The sequence below is a fragment of the Dinoponera quadriceps genome, unplaced genomic scaffold, assembly GCF_001313825.1.
Source record: "Dinoponera quadriceps isolate SergipeBrazil2010 unplaced genomic scaffold, ASM131382v1 scaffold1252, whole genome shotgun sequence".
Lineage (NCBI taxonomy): Eukaryota > Metazoa > Arthropoda > Insecta > Hymenoptera > Formicidae > Dinoponera > Dinoponera quadriceps.
Window position 1 is genome coordinate 1,417,409 of NW_014555363.1, and position 18,343 is coordinate 1,435,751.

Consider the following 18,343-nt stretch of genomic DNA (forward strand, 5'->3'; position numbering starts at 1 on the left):
TATTATTCGTCGGCTAAATGGCTCATTACGATTATTCGTTATCACTTGAAATTTTAGATCTACATTTGACTCGAATTTTCTAACATCTATAGGTTCTGGAGGATCAATGTAGGTTTAATTTATGAAGAAACTTTAGTTCTATTTAGCGTCTCTGCACTGAGAAATCCATTTAGTTGAATCAACTAAATGGATTTCTCAGTAAGGGGCAGAAACGTCCTTATTGAAAATCGAACCGAAAATCGAACTTTTTGACTGACCCAATATCTCTCTGTCGAAAGAAAGACATTTCCGTCGCTTTTGTGAAAATATCTCCTTATCGATTTGATCGCATCGCAGAAAGCATATATTATCTTATCAATCGAATATTTCACGATATTTTAGTCATCGCTACAGCCGATGCAAAATTGCTCGGGCAAAAATATACGCATCACTTAACGGTAATCGCAAAGAGATGTATAATGTCACTGCTCTTTAAGGAGAACTCAAAGCCGCTGGTCGGATTATTTTCCTTCGTTGCTTCGTATTAATAGTCCAGTATTTTCCTTAATACGCTTATTCACGAAACGACGGAGTGTTTTGCAACTTGTCACATCAATCGATCAATCAATCTCGCGCCGTGATCGACACGGTTCGTTGCTTCCCGCGTGTATTCGACGTGTGTTTACCGTCGTCTCCACTATTTCTACCGGACAAGTGTCGCGAACCTCCGATCGTTCGATTCGTACACGAGAGATTCGTAGGGTTACGGCGCTTTCTGCAATATTATCTTGAAATCTCAAACAGGTGCGCGCAACGCATAAGACCGTCGGTATACTCGCATTGTCAATATGTACCAAGCCTGACGTCTCCCGGAACGTAAATCAAACGTAATTGGCATCACCGACACGATGTCAAATATTTCTCTCAATACGTCTTCCGGGAAAACGTGGTCGCCGAATTGCCAATTGCAGTCTCGACAATAAATCCGATGACTCGAGACTTGATTTCGTATCACGGATGAAAAGTTCAGTCGGATATCGATCGATTTGACGTGGTCTATTCGTTTCGAGCAGGGTTTTTTTTACAAATTGCAACGTTTCTTATCGCTTACGTTTTATGACGTAAACGTGGTTTCTCAAATTATAAGCTTGAAAAGAGTGTGTAAATTTTAACCGTGCACGGAGAAAAAAGATAAGTTGAATTAACGTGACAATGAACGAATCGAACGTTTTTTCGCTAATTTGGTTTATGTTAATTAAATTGTGCTACTGCAATGAATATGCAATAACTACGTTGTGGTTTCGCTACAACAGCAAAATATTACTTTTCTCTATAGAATATCCTTGCCGAACTCACATAAAACGAATAAATGATATCAGCGTTTACTTTTGAAGATCTTCTGCGTGAAAAAATCAAAAAGCAAAATAAGTGCATTCTCTCGTTATCCGCGGACATATTTGCAATAAATACCGCTCAGATGGAGTGAAAAAATCTCCTCTGTTATCGTTTTTCGGTGGATAAAAATTTAAGGCGACATTAGGTGGTTTGTGCCACTCGGAAAGGTGTTGGTAAATGTGCTTTTAGTCCGCAGCAGGTAGAAAATAATTCAGTTTAAAGAGTATACGCGCGTGAGAGAAAAAGAGAAAGAAGAGGAGAACGGCTCGGACCCGCTGCTGCGATGTATGTTGCTGCAAAAGCTATTACCGCCTAAAGGTGAAAGGTGGTATCCGTAATTTATACAAAGGAGTCGATTCTTAGTTAAAAGGGTTTTAAGACTACGCAGACGGAAAAATTGATGAGCCACAATTTATAAAAATATAACTTTCACGATTGTGGTCTTTGTTTTTGCACGTTGCGCGTCGCACGTGTACGTATCCGAGTCGAAATTTGGACCCTCCTGTTAATTTTAATTCTAATAACCTTTAATTGTAGTAACCTTTACTTTCGCAACATAATAGTAGCTAAGATAGCAAAACGAGTTCAATTCTAATGATATAATTTATTCCCACTTTAACCACGATGCCTTAAATCTCCGTTTCCGCTGTTTTTAGTGAATAGATTATTTAGTAGATTGTTTTACAATAGGACCTTAGGTATAAAAAATTCAAGACAGAAGTTGACAAGTGTAATTTCGTCAAAGTAACTTTTCACTAATCTATACGCCGTCTAAATACGCAAACTGTCTTTAAGAGTGTCAAAGTAACATTGAAATTTCGATTCGGGTGTGTCTATCTTCTCGACGTCTCTGAAAATGAGTTTACGCGAGACTGACTCCTGCCAAGAATCGTAGCGAGTTCTGATGAACAAAACAGGTATACACGCAAACTCGTAATGGAGACGTGACAAGGCGCTGATTCCCGGAAGCGCGAGTTGTCTTCGTTATGCTATATAATCAAACACAGAAGTTTTTATGTAACTGCGTATAACACGTCGTTATACAGCCATTTTCTTAAGCACAAGTTACGATTCGTATGGCGCAATTATACACGCGCACGTGCGGAAAAGGCGAAGCTGGTATAAAACTTTTTCGATCTATTAGTCGCGCTCGATGAACTGAATTACTCCAGTTTAATTCATGGCCACTTTCCACGAGTTTCTACGATACATTAGCATATGTAGGAAACGTACAGAAATCTTGAGAAATATAATCAAGAAGGTGTTCAGAAATTTGATTTCCCGAGTCGAAATTTTGATGCTACTTTGAGGTTCTTAAGGATAATTTGCGCCTATTGGCTTGTAGATTAATAAGAATTCACTTTGACGATAATTACACTTTAATTCTACAGATTTATGTTAATGTTACTTTGAACGACAAATTTTGACGCTAAAACAGCGGAAACGGAAATTTAAGACATATCAGAGTCAAAGTAGGAATAAATTATATTATTGGAATTTAAATTAAACTGCTACCAAGAAAAAAAAGACTTAAACATTTATTTGTGAAATATAAAATTTCACAGAAATAAGCAAATAAACCAATTAAGAAAACTTAAGTATATTTCACCAAAATATATATTTCGTCATCGTAGTCAAATTTTTTTTTCTAATTAATAAATATCGAAGAAAATATCACAAGAAACATTTACGCAAAATTTCAATTTTCTTTTTCTCAGTGTATTTTGCTATTGCAATTCTTACTGTGTCGTAAAATTAACGGTTCAACAAGAGCCAAAATCTCGACTCGGGTTGGCAGACGACATCGATCGTACCACAAAGTATTATTTCGCGACTCCTAATTACACGATGATTTTCCTTGTATTTCGTACTTTTATTTCATTTTATTTCTCAGGAACACCGTGGGCGATCACTGGATATACTCGATGGGCAATGCACACCTACTCAATCGCGAAAACTCGTATTTGCTTTCATCGATTCGCGGAACGCTCCTTGTAATCTATGCATTCATAAAAGAGAGGAGAGGAAGAGAAAGAGAGAAGGGGGATGGGAAACCACGGCGTCCAGTTTTTGCGGGGCGTCTCACGTTTCAAACGATTCGTGGCGCGCGCGATTGCGATTCTTGTCCTCCGATTTGCGAGTCACGCGATTTATAGGAAGAAGGCAGCCTGCGTGTCGAATACAGGCGCGGTGCCAAGACGCTCTCAGCGTGCTCGACGATTTTTCCTATCTCTCGCGAGCCCATTGTACGATACGAGCTCCCACGATTGTACAATTCCACCTTCGCACGAGACACTTACTTCCAGACAACCGCGAGAAACACACTCGAGAACGTTGCCTCCTGCCTCCCTTTGCGCGTGACGATTTTACGAGGTTGCGAAGTGAACGAGCGTACTGATTAACGTGCAAACTGCGAGACAACGTGGCGTTAACGCAGACTGAATTTTAATATAGAATTAAGACAAATTCTACGTTCTTATCGGCACGTGTACGAAGTGGCCTTTATTATTAGTCATGTCGACGCGTTCCCCCGAGAAGCGATGTAAATTCCTGCACAATGGCGCCGGTTTCTTCGAAGGGTGCAAGGTGATATACATTTCGGTACGTGCGATACAATAGTAGCAGCCCTCTTCTCTTTTACCGTCCGATCTCCAAGTGCCGCAGATGCGCAAAAACCGTTGAGACACCTTGCGAGCGCGAAGGGAGGAAGAACTCACCGCTTCTCGGTGATACACGAGCGTAGGAATTCTGTGAGGTCCCACGAGAGAGTTCAAGCGAGTATCGTACATACGCATTATATATATATATATATATATATTTACCGATTGATAAAAATAGTTATTTATTGTCTATATGGGAGTCCGCGTCGTGTTTTCGCACGTGTATTACGGCGTACGACGTTGTCCGTGGTCACGTGGCTTTCCCCGGCGAAATTAATAATCTTCGCAAATGTTACATGCGTTCATACGCGACTTCCACGAAAGTGTACGCAGAAGCCTCGGGAAATAAAGTATCGATCGGCCGGAGCACGCTTATATTAATAACCTCACGATTTATCAACCGCCGAGGTACGTCGGTCAAAACAGAGACAGAGACACTGACTTTCCCGTCGACTAAAGCAGCTGAATAATAATGTGGAGAAACAAAATCAAGAAATTTGGAGAGCTCCGCTTAAAGCACGGTTAAATAATCCTTAAGTAATAATAAGTTAAATGATAAATCGGAATATTAATAAAATTCGTGAACACGGTACGACATAAAATAGAAATAACGCACCTAAATTTCAATATAACAGATATGACAGAGAATAAAATAATAAAAAGTAAATAAATATAAACATAAATATGTAGAAAGTAAATTTGAATAATGGAAATATGTATTAGGATAAAGTTAGAATTAAATCATTTCGAAGAGAATGTTTTGCGTCTGTGAAAATATTGCGTCTCGATTGCACATTTATGTTACGATTATTGCGTTGGAAATAGTCGCGCGGTGCGATTCATAACTTGATATTTTTGTCGCACGTATCGCGCATCGTGTGCGATACGTTATTAATGGAAACCTTTGGAACATATAAATAAGGGAAAACACATTTCTACTTATCACCACGGCGGCGTGCTTCTTTTTATTTCAGCGCGATACGGTGCTCTTCAAGAGAACTCGAGTAACATCCCGAGTAACTGTGGCCTCTCTCTCGTTCTACACGCTCTCGTAAAACTTGCTAAATGCAAACCGGAAACGTAACGCTACCGAGCCGGTTCTGGAACAGGAATCTCGCGGTGTTCACGGTAGCACAATGCCCGAAAGGTGTCCTTTTGCCTCTCGTGCGATAATCGGACTATCGGCTGGAAACAGACCGACTCGTCGAAAATATTCGCGTCTACCGCTGATAACGGCGTTCAAATTACGCGGATTTAAACAGGAGGAGGAACACTGCGTGTGCCGCGGAGCGATCGATATTGTGGCGGCACTCGGTAGGAAATTCCCCGGATGCCGGAAATTTCGCAGCACGTAGTGCGAGGTGTCCCGAAGCGCACGAATTTGTCCGGGATTAATAACAATTTATGGCGCGAGAAATCGTACCATTCGTGAAAGTGGATGCGATCGTGCGCATTTAATCGGGGATAGGTTTGCGGAACAGCAAACAAATAACGCGATTTCAAGACACATTGACTACATTTATTATCGTAGTATATTTTATGTACAAAGGTGTAATTGCGTATACATATATATACGTTTGTATATATGTGTAAGTATATGTTTATAGGTGTACATATGTATGTATGTCGGTGTGTATGTCTCTGTTTAGGCGTATATGATTATGAATCCTAACCGGGAAATGAGACTAAACGGAAGAACTCTCGGAAGTAGTAGCTCAATGGTCATGCTCTTATAAAAAGTTCAAAAGACTATCTAGAGTAGGCTAGGTAGATCTAATAGGAAATCACGACGAAGTCCACTCCTCTTTCTCTATCTATCTATCTATCTACCCCTCTCCCGCTCTCTTCCTCTTCATCTCTATCTACCGTTTTCTCTCTCACACCCTCTAACGCTCGATACTCGATCGTACAATCGCACGCTCGTCGTCTATCTAACTATTTACAAGGATACGTCGCACCGTGCCGCGATACTTCACTGTTAACGCCTTCTTCGCATGGTAATCGGCTGTTGTGGGGAATTTCGCGGAATATCGGTGAAACAATGTTTCGTGCCGACCTGTATAAACAGGAACGACGTTCGGAAACGCGCCGAAGGATTTGCCGATGATCCTTTTCCCTAGTCAGACTTCCATATAGTTGTTTCCTTCTCTCGCGGGAGACCTCCGTTGCAATTACGAGTTATGGCCCGAGTTTTATCGTCGTCGTCGTCGCTCGTAATCGCAAAGGTGGGCCCGCAGAGTTGTTTCGTGGGATGTTCTCGTATCTCGCGGACGATTCGCTATTCTACGCTAGGGGGGAGGGGGGGGGGTATATCTCGATGCCTATCGCAACGACGGTGTGTCATCGTCTACGTAATATCACAGACAATCTTAAAGTTTACCACAAGACGACTTAGGGGTACTTATGTGACGATAAAGGCTATATCGATCTTTTACAAACGTCCCGGCTGATTTCTCACGAACGGTCCCGTTAACACAGTCCACCTGTGCGAGTAAATTCCGAGATTATCGGCCGTCCGCGTTCACAGTTCGCTCTCTCAGAGTCAAACGTGGCGCTCCGATTCTAATCAGTCGTTTATATGTGTTAAGTATCCGCCTAAGATATAAGATTGCCACGTTCAGCGCTGATCGCGACGACGCGAATGGGCTTTTGTGCGAAATTCTGAGCGGTCGTGGAGAAAAATTTTGCTGAAAACAATCGGAAGGATACGCGAGATCATCGATATATCGTCAATATATTTCTCTCCCTATAGGAACCGAAGTTACAGGTGACGCTTGTGCGAAATCAAGATTATTCCGTCGCTCGCCAGAATCGCCGGAGATACCGAGCCCGATCTCACGTCTGGAATAGTGTACATAAGTCGCGCGTTACCGATTTCTCGCCTCCGGGAAGAAACCGAATGAGACGATGATTCTCTACCGAAGCGTGCGTCGAAAGGAAGCGACGATACGTCCGTCGCGGAAACTTATAATATCGATAAACGAATCGACGGTGTATATGTGTACGTATGAGCGCGCTTCGCCCTGTCGCGGCGAATTACCGGAAGAACCTTCCGACGGGAGGAAAGAACGCAGGAGAGAAAGAAAGAGAAGGAACGAGAAGAAAAGCAACAACCGCGAGCGCGCCGCGCGTTCTCTCGCTTCTCGGGGTCGTGGACGCGAGCGGGCGCGCGCGCACGCTCAGAAAGGAAGCACGAAAAGGAAGCACGGCGGCGGCGCTCATTAACATTCAACGAGATCAGGCTCGAGAGTCTCGATTCGGTTACGGTAATAATTGGGCGGTCGAGGCCTCGCGCGCGTCAAGGTGCCCGGGGGAAGCCAAGCGCGAACGAAAGGAAACGAAGGCGTGTTCGTGTCTCGCGGGAAAGGTCCTCGGGAAAGGCCGGCTCTTCCTGGCCGGCCGGGTCGCTCGCTCGCGCGCGGATCAGGACCACGACGGTTGCCAGGTCGCAGTTAACGGTTGTTCCCCGCGTAGAAAGAGGACGAGCGACGCCAGCCGCGCGGCGCTGCTGCCGACGCGTAGGCAGTCCCGCAGGAAAAATGCCGCTCGTCTGGCCTATTCCCTTCCACCCTCCTTCGCAGCTCGTCCTTCTCCTCTTCGTTCTCCTCATCTTCCTCTTCCTCTCCGCTTCCTCCTCCTCCTCTCGTCGGTCTGGCTCCGGTTGAAAGGTACGCCGCGATTGGTCACAGCTGGCCGGGATCGATGATGCTGGCTGCTAGGGTCTGATGCCAACATGGCCTCGCGACACGACCGCCGCCGATCGCGGTAACGTGCGCGATGATCCGGCAGGAGTGCAAGGTGATTCCTCTCTCTCTCTCTCTTTCTTTCTCTCTCGCACGCGCGATTGATCGTCCCTCGTCTGTCACTCTTGGCACCGTACACTGCACCCGATCGATCCCGGTCGAGTTTCCCGGCCGAGCGAGACCTTTAGGTCTCTCTCGTTCTCCTTCAAGGTCCACCGCTCGCTCCGCTCTCTCGGCAGTCCGGAAGAGCTTGCTCTTAGGGAGAAGAGGAGAGTACACCGGGTAACACCCGCCGCACCACGCGGTTCACCGAGAAAACTGCACACGGCGACACCCACCCTTTCCCTCGTCACGGTAACGTTCGCGGAGGTATCGCGAAGAGATATTCGCCGAGTCCTCCCATACGGAGAGCCGGTGACGGTCCTCCTCCTCCCATCGAGGAGCACGAGAGCTCGTGCTTTCGTTTGGCTTTCGACCAACCGTCGTGTCGACACAGCTGACGGACACGACGCGTGACTGTGCTCGGTGACCGGGTCCCCTTTAAATCTCCTCCTCCTCGACGATCGGCAAGCTGCTCTGGTGCATCAGCGGGCTGTTCCTGGCGGTGAAGGCGAGTATCCAGTACTCGAGCTCCTTCTTGTTCTCCATGAGGAAGGTCAGCGCGATCGGCGAGTCGAAGCCTTTCTGTCTCACCAGGAAGCCCTCCTCGCCGTAGCGCTCGATCGTCGTGTTCCTGAGGTTCAGCACGCCGAGCGGCCGGCATACCTTCTTCTGCGGGCAGATCACGGCGAAATGTTCCACGCTGGTGCGGTAGACCTTCACCTGGACGCCCTGTCGATGACCGTTCGGCCCGACCAAGGTCATGTAGCCGCTCATGTTCTCGGTGTTCCAGCAGGAGTCCACGTTCGAGTCCTTCAGACTCGACTGGTTGAATTGCAGGAAGTTGGTGTGCATCGCTACGTTGGCCGGCATCCTGCTCCTCTCTTTCGCCTGCGACCGGGCTTCTTGTATCCTTTCTCGTTCGCCTTGACGACGACTTCGTCGATGACCGCGGAAGGTCGACCGCTGTGAGTGCGTGCGTGAGCGCGTGTGAAGCTCACCGTGACAGAGAGAGACGGACGGAGAAACAGTCGAGGAGCCTTGCGTGCACGAGACGTCGAAGCTCGAACTTGCGTCGCCTGGAGCGAAAGCGTGTTTTCGAGCGAAACGAAAGGGAACCTCGAGAAAGAGAGATAAGAACGCGTGTGTGATGCCTGTAATCCTCTCTCACTCCCTCTATATATACTTCGCTGTACTCTCCGCAAAGCACTGACGATATTTACCGGTCGCTTGCGCGCAAAGTACTGCCCGCGAAAACTTTCACCGCCGCTATTTATAGCGCGCGCGCGCGAACCGCGCGTAGCGCGTGCGCTGCTCCAAGAGATGTCATCGGGAGCGCGGCTCTCCCGACGTCCATAATACGCGGCTACACGTCGTAAATCAGAGCCGTAGCAAGTGGTGCCGGTCGAAAACACCGCGTAATTTTTCCGGCACTTCTCGCGCTTTACAGGAAGGGAAAATACGTGCCGCTCCCTTTTCGCCTCCCAGGGGGGTTGACTTGGGTTTTACCTCAATATTTAATTTATGACTATCCAAGAAGCCATTAATTTTCACGCAGTCGCTCGGTCATTAAGCGAATGCAGTGACGAACTTGATAAGCGTCGATAATGTGGAGATGATCCTTAAGATGTTATATTACGTAAATAACGCTATTTTTGTATATTTCTTAGATAGATTTTACGTAAATATAAATGGGTTATAAATGCAAATGTGATGCACGTGCGTTTTACCATGTTTATTTAACAGGAAATCCAACTAAAATATATACAAATTTCTTTGCAACTACTATTTTCGTATCTTTTTAAGCCTCTAAATTTTATTGAAAAGGTGTAAAAAAATTCTTCAAAATCTTTATAATTGAAGCATTCACACATTCGATATGTACGAGCTGCGGGATTCCGGTATCATGTAAATATTTGCGTTAACTGATAGCTGGAGGTGTCAGTTTTGAAATTTTTAGTCGTTTTCGTCATATATCGAGCGATGCTCCAATTCATTTTCGCGTGTGTTCTCTTTGTAAAATCAATTACAATTCCACACGATGTAAGCTTTGCAGAAGTAAGTCAATATTTTGCCAGCAAAGTTTTCAAGTATGTCATCATCTCAAATCTTTTGTCAATTGTCGACTTTTATCTTCTACTCTTTTAATTTTATATAATAATAATAATAATAATACATCTGGTGATCTTCTTTTTGCTATTGTGTTACGCACTTTGTGTATGTGTGTACGTACGCCACTGCTTGGTTGGTATTCTTGGAATTTATTCTAAATGTCTGATGTATAAATAAACAGCGACGGTGATAATAATTCATTACGACGTTTCAGAAATGAACAAATGGGTGAGTTTGAACATCGATGCGTCGCATGGAGCAGGATAAAAAGGGAACTATATACGGTGCTGCATAGTAAGTGCACGGAATGCACGCATTTCGTTCTGGCTCGTGCCGCATGCTACGTACTGGACGGACCCGTTGCACCGACGGGCATTGAGTCGCGTTACAAATAAAGTGACAATATCGCGGAACGACAATTCCTTTGTCGAGAATAGAAGCGACCTGGGGATCGGTTATGTATTTCATAACATAGTAAGAATTACAAAAGTGAGCAAATTCACTAAATGTTGATCAATAAAATTTCCAGCAAATTCGTTTTTGCAATTGTAACACGACCCAAGTCGAAAATTTAATCTTACATTAAGTCTATTTAGTTCTACCTTAAGTTTTTAAGTAGAGAAAGCGGAAGTAACGTCCCATTTGTACGCTGAAAAAAGGGTACAATTATCAAGATTTGGCTAAATAGTTCAACAAAATGTTTGGTTGCCATAACTGAATCATTTAATACTTTATATTGCACTGTAGTAATTTATACTATATATAGTATATAGTAATTAAATGATTTGGTTGCAATAACCAAATAATTTAGGTGAAACTATTTAACCAAATCTTAGTAATTGTTCAACTAAATTCGTTTTTTTAGTGTAGCGTCAAAGGAGTACTATTAGTGCTTTGAAGACTTAGTGCAAAACTAAAATAGTATTTAATGTAGAAGTAAAATTTTTTTCGACTTGAGAATCGACCAGCTGATTCTTACATTTCGAGATCATGTTCTCGAAACGCCTCCTTCACCGCCCTTCGTCACCGCAGTTCTTGAACCATCAATTTCATTAAATTGATTCGCAACTCGATCGAACAAACTCGTTTACTCGAGCCCTCGGATTCGCATCCAAATTTTATCGATATGCAGTATCCTCCAATAATACCGCGAATCTAAAGAGATCCCGATGAAAATATCCGCCGTCATGGTTCTCGGAAAAAGGATTTTCATAATGATTACGTAGGATCGACTTACGCGTTACCTCACGTAGTGAGGTTTTTCAGTGGCGCGGTACGACGATTAACGGCTATTTATAGCGACAAGTACGTGCGTGACACGCTTCTCTCATCGTCGCGGATGAGACGACGATCGATCGCGTTTTTCCGCGTTTCCAACCGAAACGCCCCGATCACGCGACTACCACGAACGAAATTGAGTTACTTCCGTAGAAGCGGACTAATCATTATATTCTAAAGTAAGAATAATTTCCAAATCGAGAAAGTCGCTTTATCTTCAATCACACTGAGAATTCAATCAAGCCAAATGGAGAAAATATTATTGGGAAAATTACCACAAAACTTTGTAATGTTGCACCATACCGGAATTGTAACTGAGATTATGATGTGCGTTGTAATCTTTAGTAATGTATTTTATTGTACACATCACGAAAGGTTACAACATACACGTGATAATTTCAATCGTAATTCCGATATGGTCCAACATTATAAAATTTTGTGGTAATTTTTACTATAATATTTTCTCCGTGTAGATGTTAATTATATCTACACGTTATGAGTACTTCGATTGAACCAGAACTCGCGTTCCGTGAAGCTTGTTTCATGGAACCTGCATGCTTCTTAAAATCTCAATCGGGGATTAACCAGTTCCCTTTCCTCCCTTCGGTCAGGCAAAAGGGCGATAAAAGCAATGGCAGTATGGTACCTACGACCCCATATTCAATTAATGCGATAGAGGCGATAAGATATCGATTCGCCGACATGATTAGAACCGGTTTATCGAGCTACCAAGTTCCAGTTTTCCCGTCCTGGCGGCTATTCTGGGCGCACTGGGCGATCAACGGTTTCCGTCGAACGACGAATGAACAGACGGGGTAGATCGATAGATCCATGTCGCCGATCGTCAACGTCGCTCGACATTTCATCGGGAAAATTCGGAGCTCAGTTTCAGAGGGCGTATTTCATCTTTTGAATGCGGAGTACTTCAGAGTTAAACGATCGATGGGATCACGGAATACTTTGGACTGTCGTGCGTCAATCGATGAAAAAAGTAACTTCTTGAAGAATCGAACGCAATAGATCGAGATAAATCAGATTTTAATGTATTACTGTCGTTAAACTATATAGAAAAACTATCATTTGTGTAGAGAACATAAGTCAAAGAAATTTTACTGACGCACATCGGTGGCTAAGAAGTGACACCTCGTATTTGCAAAATGGCCACTTTCAGATATGTAATTCGGTAAACTCGAAATTCTTCTTTTCTCGGCTTGATAAATGTGTTTTATGTTTTTGCTCGAGATCTTAAGAAACTAAAGAATACAGAAAAAATTCGATCGTTCAGAGCAAAATGAATTTGTTTATTTATTTATTCACGGAAACGCAACCCTTTTTATATATAGGATAAATATGTTACATTTGTATCTAAAACGACGTAATTATGAGATAAGAGCTAAGAGATATACGTAATATCAAACAAGACAGAAGAAAACAAAAAGAGAAAGATTGCGATTATAAAGTACACAATAAAAAAATTTGTATTAAAAACTACTGAAATTTTGTGTTACTTTAATTATTAATGTAATTATATAATTAATAAGACGGATAAGCAACGGAAGCAACGAGATACTTAAAAGAATTTACCGAATTTGAGGAGAAATCGTACAGTTGTAATTTCTGACACGAGTAATTGATGATTCGTGCGATTTTCAAAATGGTTTTCCTTTCCTCCCGAGAACTTCTGACTTCGCGATATTTCTATTTAGTCATCGCGAAATATGCGTCCACAGTCCACATAGGTAGAATTCATTAGACGCATGCACGTGTCCGCAGCATTCAAGAGGTTAACCGACGCGCTTCTCGCGCGTTTTTTCCGGATGCGATTCCGGAAAATCGGACAGCAGAATCAGAGCCGCGAATCGACCGCGATTTTTCGCCGCCCGTTATCGCGCTATTGCGCGTTCTAATCGTCGCACCGGGTCGTTGCACCCGACGCGATCCCTTCGGGTACAAGGTTCGCGCGACACCGTTTGTCACCGCTTTCTTCGCAGAAGAGCGCTTTTGGCGCGGGTCCGAGTTTCCCGAGAGTGTGTCTCACTTCGTGACTTTTCGGAACGTCGCTGCTTGAAAATTTTCGCGAGCCCCGCGGCTCCGTGCCGCTGCGTGATTCAGAGTTCGGAACTCGCCGACGGCCCCGGCTGCCAAATAGCCGGCCGGTAGACTCATCGGTATTTATTGACCGTCAGCTGTCCCCGTTCTTATTAAACTAAAAGGGAATCGTTTCTTCGTAAAATGCATAATCCTCACCGGGCGTCCCAGAACTGTCGACACTTCATTCTCGACGGAGACGGACACGCCGGTGAGGGTGAACCAGGAATAATGACCACCGTTTTAACGCGCCCGTCTCTTAACGAGAAATCGATGGCTTTTTGTGTGATGCGTACGATACCACTGAATATTTAAATTTCAGCGGAATGTCGTAAGCGCATTTACCGAAATTGTCCCACGGGGAATCTCATTTCCGCAACTCCGATTTTATGTGTTTATTTATTTCATTTGTTTGTTGCTTTCAGCGAAATCTATTTAATCTGCGAGCTCAAGAACGCGCTGAAGCCCTTGCGCATCGTTCGACTCACGCAAACTGCTGAAACTATTCGTTATTAATTCAAAAACATATACATTAACTGAGAAAGAGAGAGAGAGAGAGAGAGAGAGTGTGAGATGCTGATAATGTTAATGATGATAATAGTTTCTTTTACAGAATCAGTCAGTGAACTGTCGCGACGGAGTAAAATCGATATCGGGCACATCGCAGGTATGTCATCGGAATATAACACGGTGAAAATTCCGCAGGCGTTCTACCGCGCACGTATTACAGATTTAATTCTGCAATATCGAGATCGCAACGTTTCAACATGGATAGACTGACTGGCAAGTCGCAAAAAAAAAGTGAATAAAAAAACATAATTCGTTTATCTCGCGCGTATGTACGAGGGAATCGATAAACGACGTTGTATGCGCATCAGATGGCGGATGCGCCGAGAGACGCACTTGCTTAATTAATGAAAGCGACGTGTGATAGCGATTCGTAAACAATATCGAAAAGAGTGCGCGGTGCGGTGAAGGGGGCAGCGGTCGCGACCGCGTTGCGTCGTGCTGTGTTTTACGATCGCGCGTACGGCACTTTCACGGATCGCGGCCGCGTTCGAACGAGCGGAAATCGTCGGTGGATCCCCGCGGTGAAGAGTTTCCTTAATTGTGTGAAGAACGCGAGCCGCACAATGACACGCCAAGTATTGCACTGATCGTTACACGATCGCCGGAAGCGATCGATCAGCGAACGCGATCAGCACGATCGTCTTTCTCCTCCAGCCTGCGAAAGCCGAAGCTTTGCGCCGGCTCGCGATTTCAGTCGAGTCCCGAGTTAAAATTTTAGTCAAACATTAAGTTTCCAAATGGAGACAACGGTAATAACTCCCTATTTATAGTATCAAATGAGTGCAATAGTGTCCCTTTGAAGACTTAACGTAGAACTAAAATCTGGATTCGGGTAACACGAATTGAAATTTCGACGCTATTACTTATACTTTTACTATATTTTTATTATTATTACTATTATTAATATTTTGACGCTCTTGAAAATAGTTTGCGTCTATTTAGATGGCTTATAGAATAATAAAAATCTACTTTGACGGCACTGTTGTTAACTTCTTTCTTTCACCTTTAATCCTACAGATTTGATTTCGATACTACCTCGAGCAACCTATTTCGATGCTAAAACAGTGAGAATGGAAATTTATGACATCATTAGGGTTAAAGTGGGAGTAAATTAAATTACTAGAATTGAAATTGTGCGAACCTGTTTTGCTATCTTAACTCCAAGCATGTTGAAGAATTAAGATTTTTAGATAGAGTTAAAATTTCGACTCTCGGAAACGATAAAATAAAATTAACACGTTTCGAGCTTAATTATACGCGACTTCTTAAAGAACGGTAATCCGTTGTCCTCTTATAGGTCGAATTTTGTTTGTCAAATAACGTGCGTCTCACAATAAAATGTCATTTCATGTTTACATATCGTTTTGGAGTCGCAATATCAAACTGGCCTGAATGGAACTGAACGAAATCTGGCCTGAATGGAAAATTCAGCGTATCTACGTGGCAGCGAATGTATCGGGTGTTAGTGTGAGGAAAATTCGTCACGCGTTTCCTTCTGATATTTTCCAATCCGACATCGTCACGCGCCTAGAGCGAAACGTGACGAATAGCAACGTGTTGTTCGCCGGATTAACTCGACTTTGTTGTTTATTTATCGCATGTTCGCATATGCTTTGAACGCGGGACGGAAGATTGTGCCAGAACGTCGCTGGCAGTTTCCTCTCGGCGAAGCCGAGCCGCGACACAATGGGGCGGATATTTAGAACAATGCAATGCAAGGGTCACGTAATTGCGTTTTGGCTCTCTGTTTTATCTGTACACTCGGGGCCATGTGGATCCACGTGGATCCACGTGCCACGTGCGGCGCCACGCGATGGCATACACGTAACGGCAGAGAACGGAGGTATCTCATTGTTACATTGCAAGCTGCCTGACATGTACAAAATTACGATGTATGCGATAGCACGTGGAAACAAGACGAGCAATGTCGCGCATGGCGCACGTAGCCGATCGCCACGGATTCTCGATTCGACAGCGATATGAAATTGAAATTATAATTATGAAGTTATTGTTATTATATTACACGAAAAAAATAATTCCATTGGTGTAACTAAATCTTTCGTTACCCGGGGATTGGACGAGAGTTCGGTTGTCGGAATAGAAAGATTTCTGAAGGTTTTTATTCGATTAATTGCTCTCTGTTGTCTCAATCGAATTTTAATGTGGCTAAATGTTCACACGAATGTTCTGAATCGCGATAACACAGATATTTCCTGCCATTGAGTTATTATTTCTCGTCACCGAGTTTTCATCTGGTCCTCATTGAATTGCAGAACTGAGTTATTTCTTCCGTGTAATTTCTGACTCACTCGAACATCGCTGTTGTTATTCTCTCTGTCTCGTTTAAATAAAACTAAAATGCACTCCTCGTGATATCGAGGTGACGGTATTCATTAATTTACAATTACGTCGATTACAAATTAATTATGACCGATTAACCCTTTCGCGGCGAACAGCGCCTTTAGGCGCTCAGCTATAGATTCTCATTCTCAGCGAACAGCGCCGTTCGGCGCTCAGGCAAATTTACCCGCGGTGAACGAACAGCGCCAGATGGCGCCCATCCGAAGCCGCTCTTTTCGTATGAAGGCGCTGTTCGTTTGTTATCAACAACTGCCATTAATGTCCATTAAGTTGTTTTTGACGTGCTAGCAGCATACGCTTCTTGTGCAAAGGTTTTTTTTACATAGTCAAATATTATATACACACTGCGTTCGGAACGACTCGCGTATTTGGTCCGCGCGGTCGATCTGGCATCGGCTGCTTAGAGCGCAACTCTTTCCAGAGCACTCCGCCGCGAAAGGGTTAATGAACACCTATTAAAGTCTGGGAGATTATTGAAATGGGGGATTAATGAGCTGACGGCATAATTAGATCTCGGATCGCTGTATATGGAATTTCGTATATTTTACTACGGTTTTACTCGGTGTTTCTCGGTGAAAATGTGTTCCGCTGGACGACCAAATTCGATCGTAGAGCTCGTAACCATATTCTGGTCGTTGCCCTTTTCACGGCGCCGAACGTCGCGACGCAGACTCTATCGAGGTTGGACACTTAACCGTTCCAAAAATCGATAGAAAGCTACATCAACGAAGCGAGAGGAGCCTCCACTCGGCCAAAAATTGCACGAATGTGCCGCCGCGTGTTACCGCATTATTTTTAGGAACGACCAGGATTGCCTCAAGATTCGCGGCATCCTCGCTCCATTTTATTTCGCTACCTCGTACATTGTTTCTACGTTTCTTTTTTTAATAACATCCCATAAGCAAATACAACGTAGCATGTAACATATCTGTTAGTTGTAATTTCCTATTCAACAATGTGACTATTATATAATGCATATGTTATGTATCAGTTACATTATTGAGCAGAAAATTACAATTAACAGGTATGTTACATATTACACTCTGTTCACTGGGATAATTTGTGTCATAAATAGTACGCAAATTAACCACAAAGAATATTTATTTTTTGTTGTAAAATTACCTAAGAAAAAGGTGCGAAGAGACCTTTTCAAAAAATAATCAATAGATATTAGGTTACATACGTTCTACAAGAAGTCACTCGGCGAATAAATGAAAAAGCTTATCGATGCGTTTATGAATTTACCGACTGCTGCGTGTTTACCGACTGTTTCAAACTGTTTCGAAGCATACGTTCGTTGATAAGACCGTCAGCTGTGGTCGATATTTCCCTCGAATATACACGTAGGTTATCATGGAACAATTCCACCGATGGACAATAAGTCCATCGGTGTAGTCGAAGAAAATGATCAGAGAACGTTTAAACGCGGAGTTATAGATGTCACATTGGGAAAAAGACGATAAATTTCGAACAATTTCCAATCGAGAGCTTCTTATCCGCGTATAATCCGATATCTAAAATCATATCGTTATTTCGGTAATAATACAAATGAATCTACTTCCTAACTAAAGTAATACTCTCATATTGCATTAATTGTTACTTATTTCCTTTCTATGGTCGAATAATATTTTATGATCCTCCCACATTATTATACGTATGAAGTTCGTATTTCACGTATCTCAATCCGAAGCATTTTTGGGCGCCATTACTGTGTCGTAAATTCAATCGCGTCTAACAATAGTCATTCTCGGCGTTCTCGAGTTATTTCCAGAATTAGCGAGTCTCTTATGTTACCAGATACAAAGAAGATTGCTGGATATCAAGGCTCACCCAATACTGCAGGCGTTCAGCAGCCATTGTCGACAGCATTCTCAGCATAAAAGAACACCGATTCTTCCCTCCTTCCGATCCTTCGAAGCCGAATGAGTCAACTGAACATAGACGCATAACAACTAGACCGCGCAGTCTCATATCTTCCTTTGTTTGAACATGTCCGAAAGTAGAAAGAGATAGTTGCTATACGGATACAATTCCATCTTTTTCTAAAGACGTGTAGGT

At 43.3% G+C, this 18,343-nt stretch overlaps 1 protein-coding gene across 1 annotated transcript in view; it reads right to left on the reverse strand.

Annotated features, from left to right (window-relative positions):
• The window catches only part of LOC106744010, a 31,145-nt gene extending 12,970 nt beyond the window's left edge, over positions 1–18,175 (reverse strand). Inside the window, exon 1 of the mRNA XM_014618392.1 lies at positions 18,116–18,175. The gene's annotated coding sequence lies outside the window, so the exon portion shown is untranslated. The remainder of the gene's footprint in view (positions 1–18,115) is intronic.
• Between the last annotated feature and the right edge of the window lie 168 nt (positions 18,176–18,343).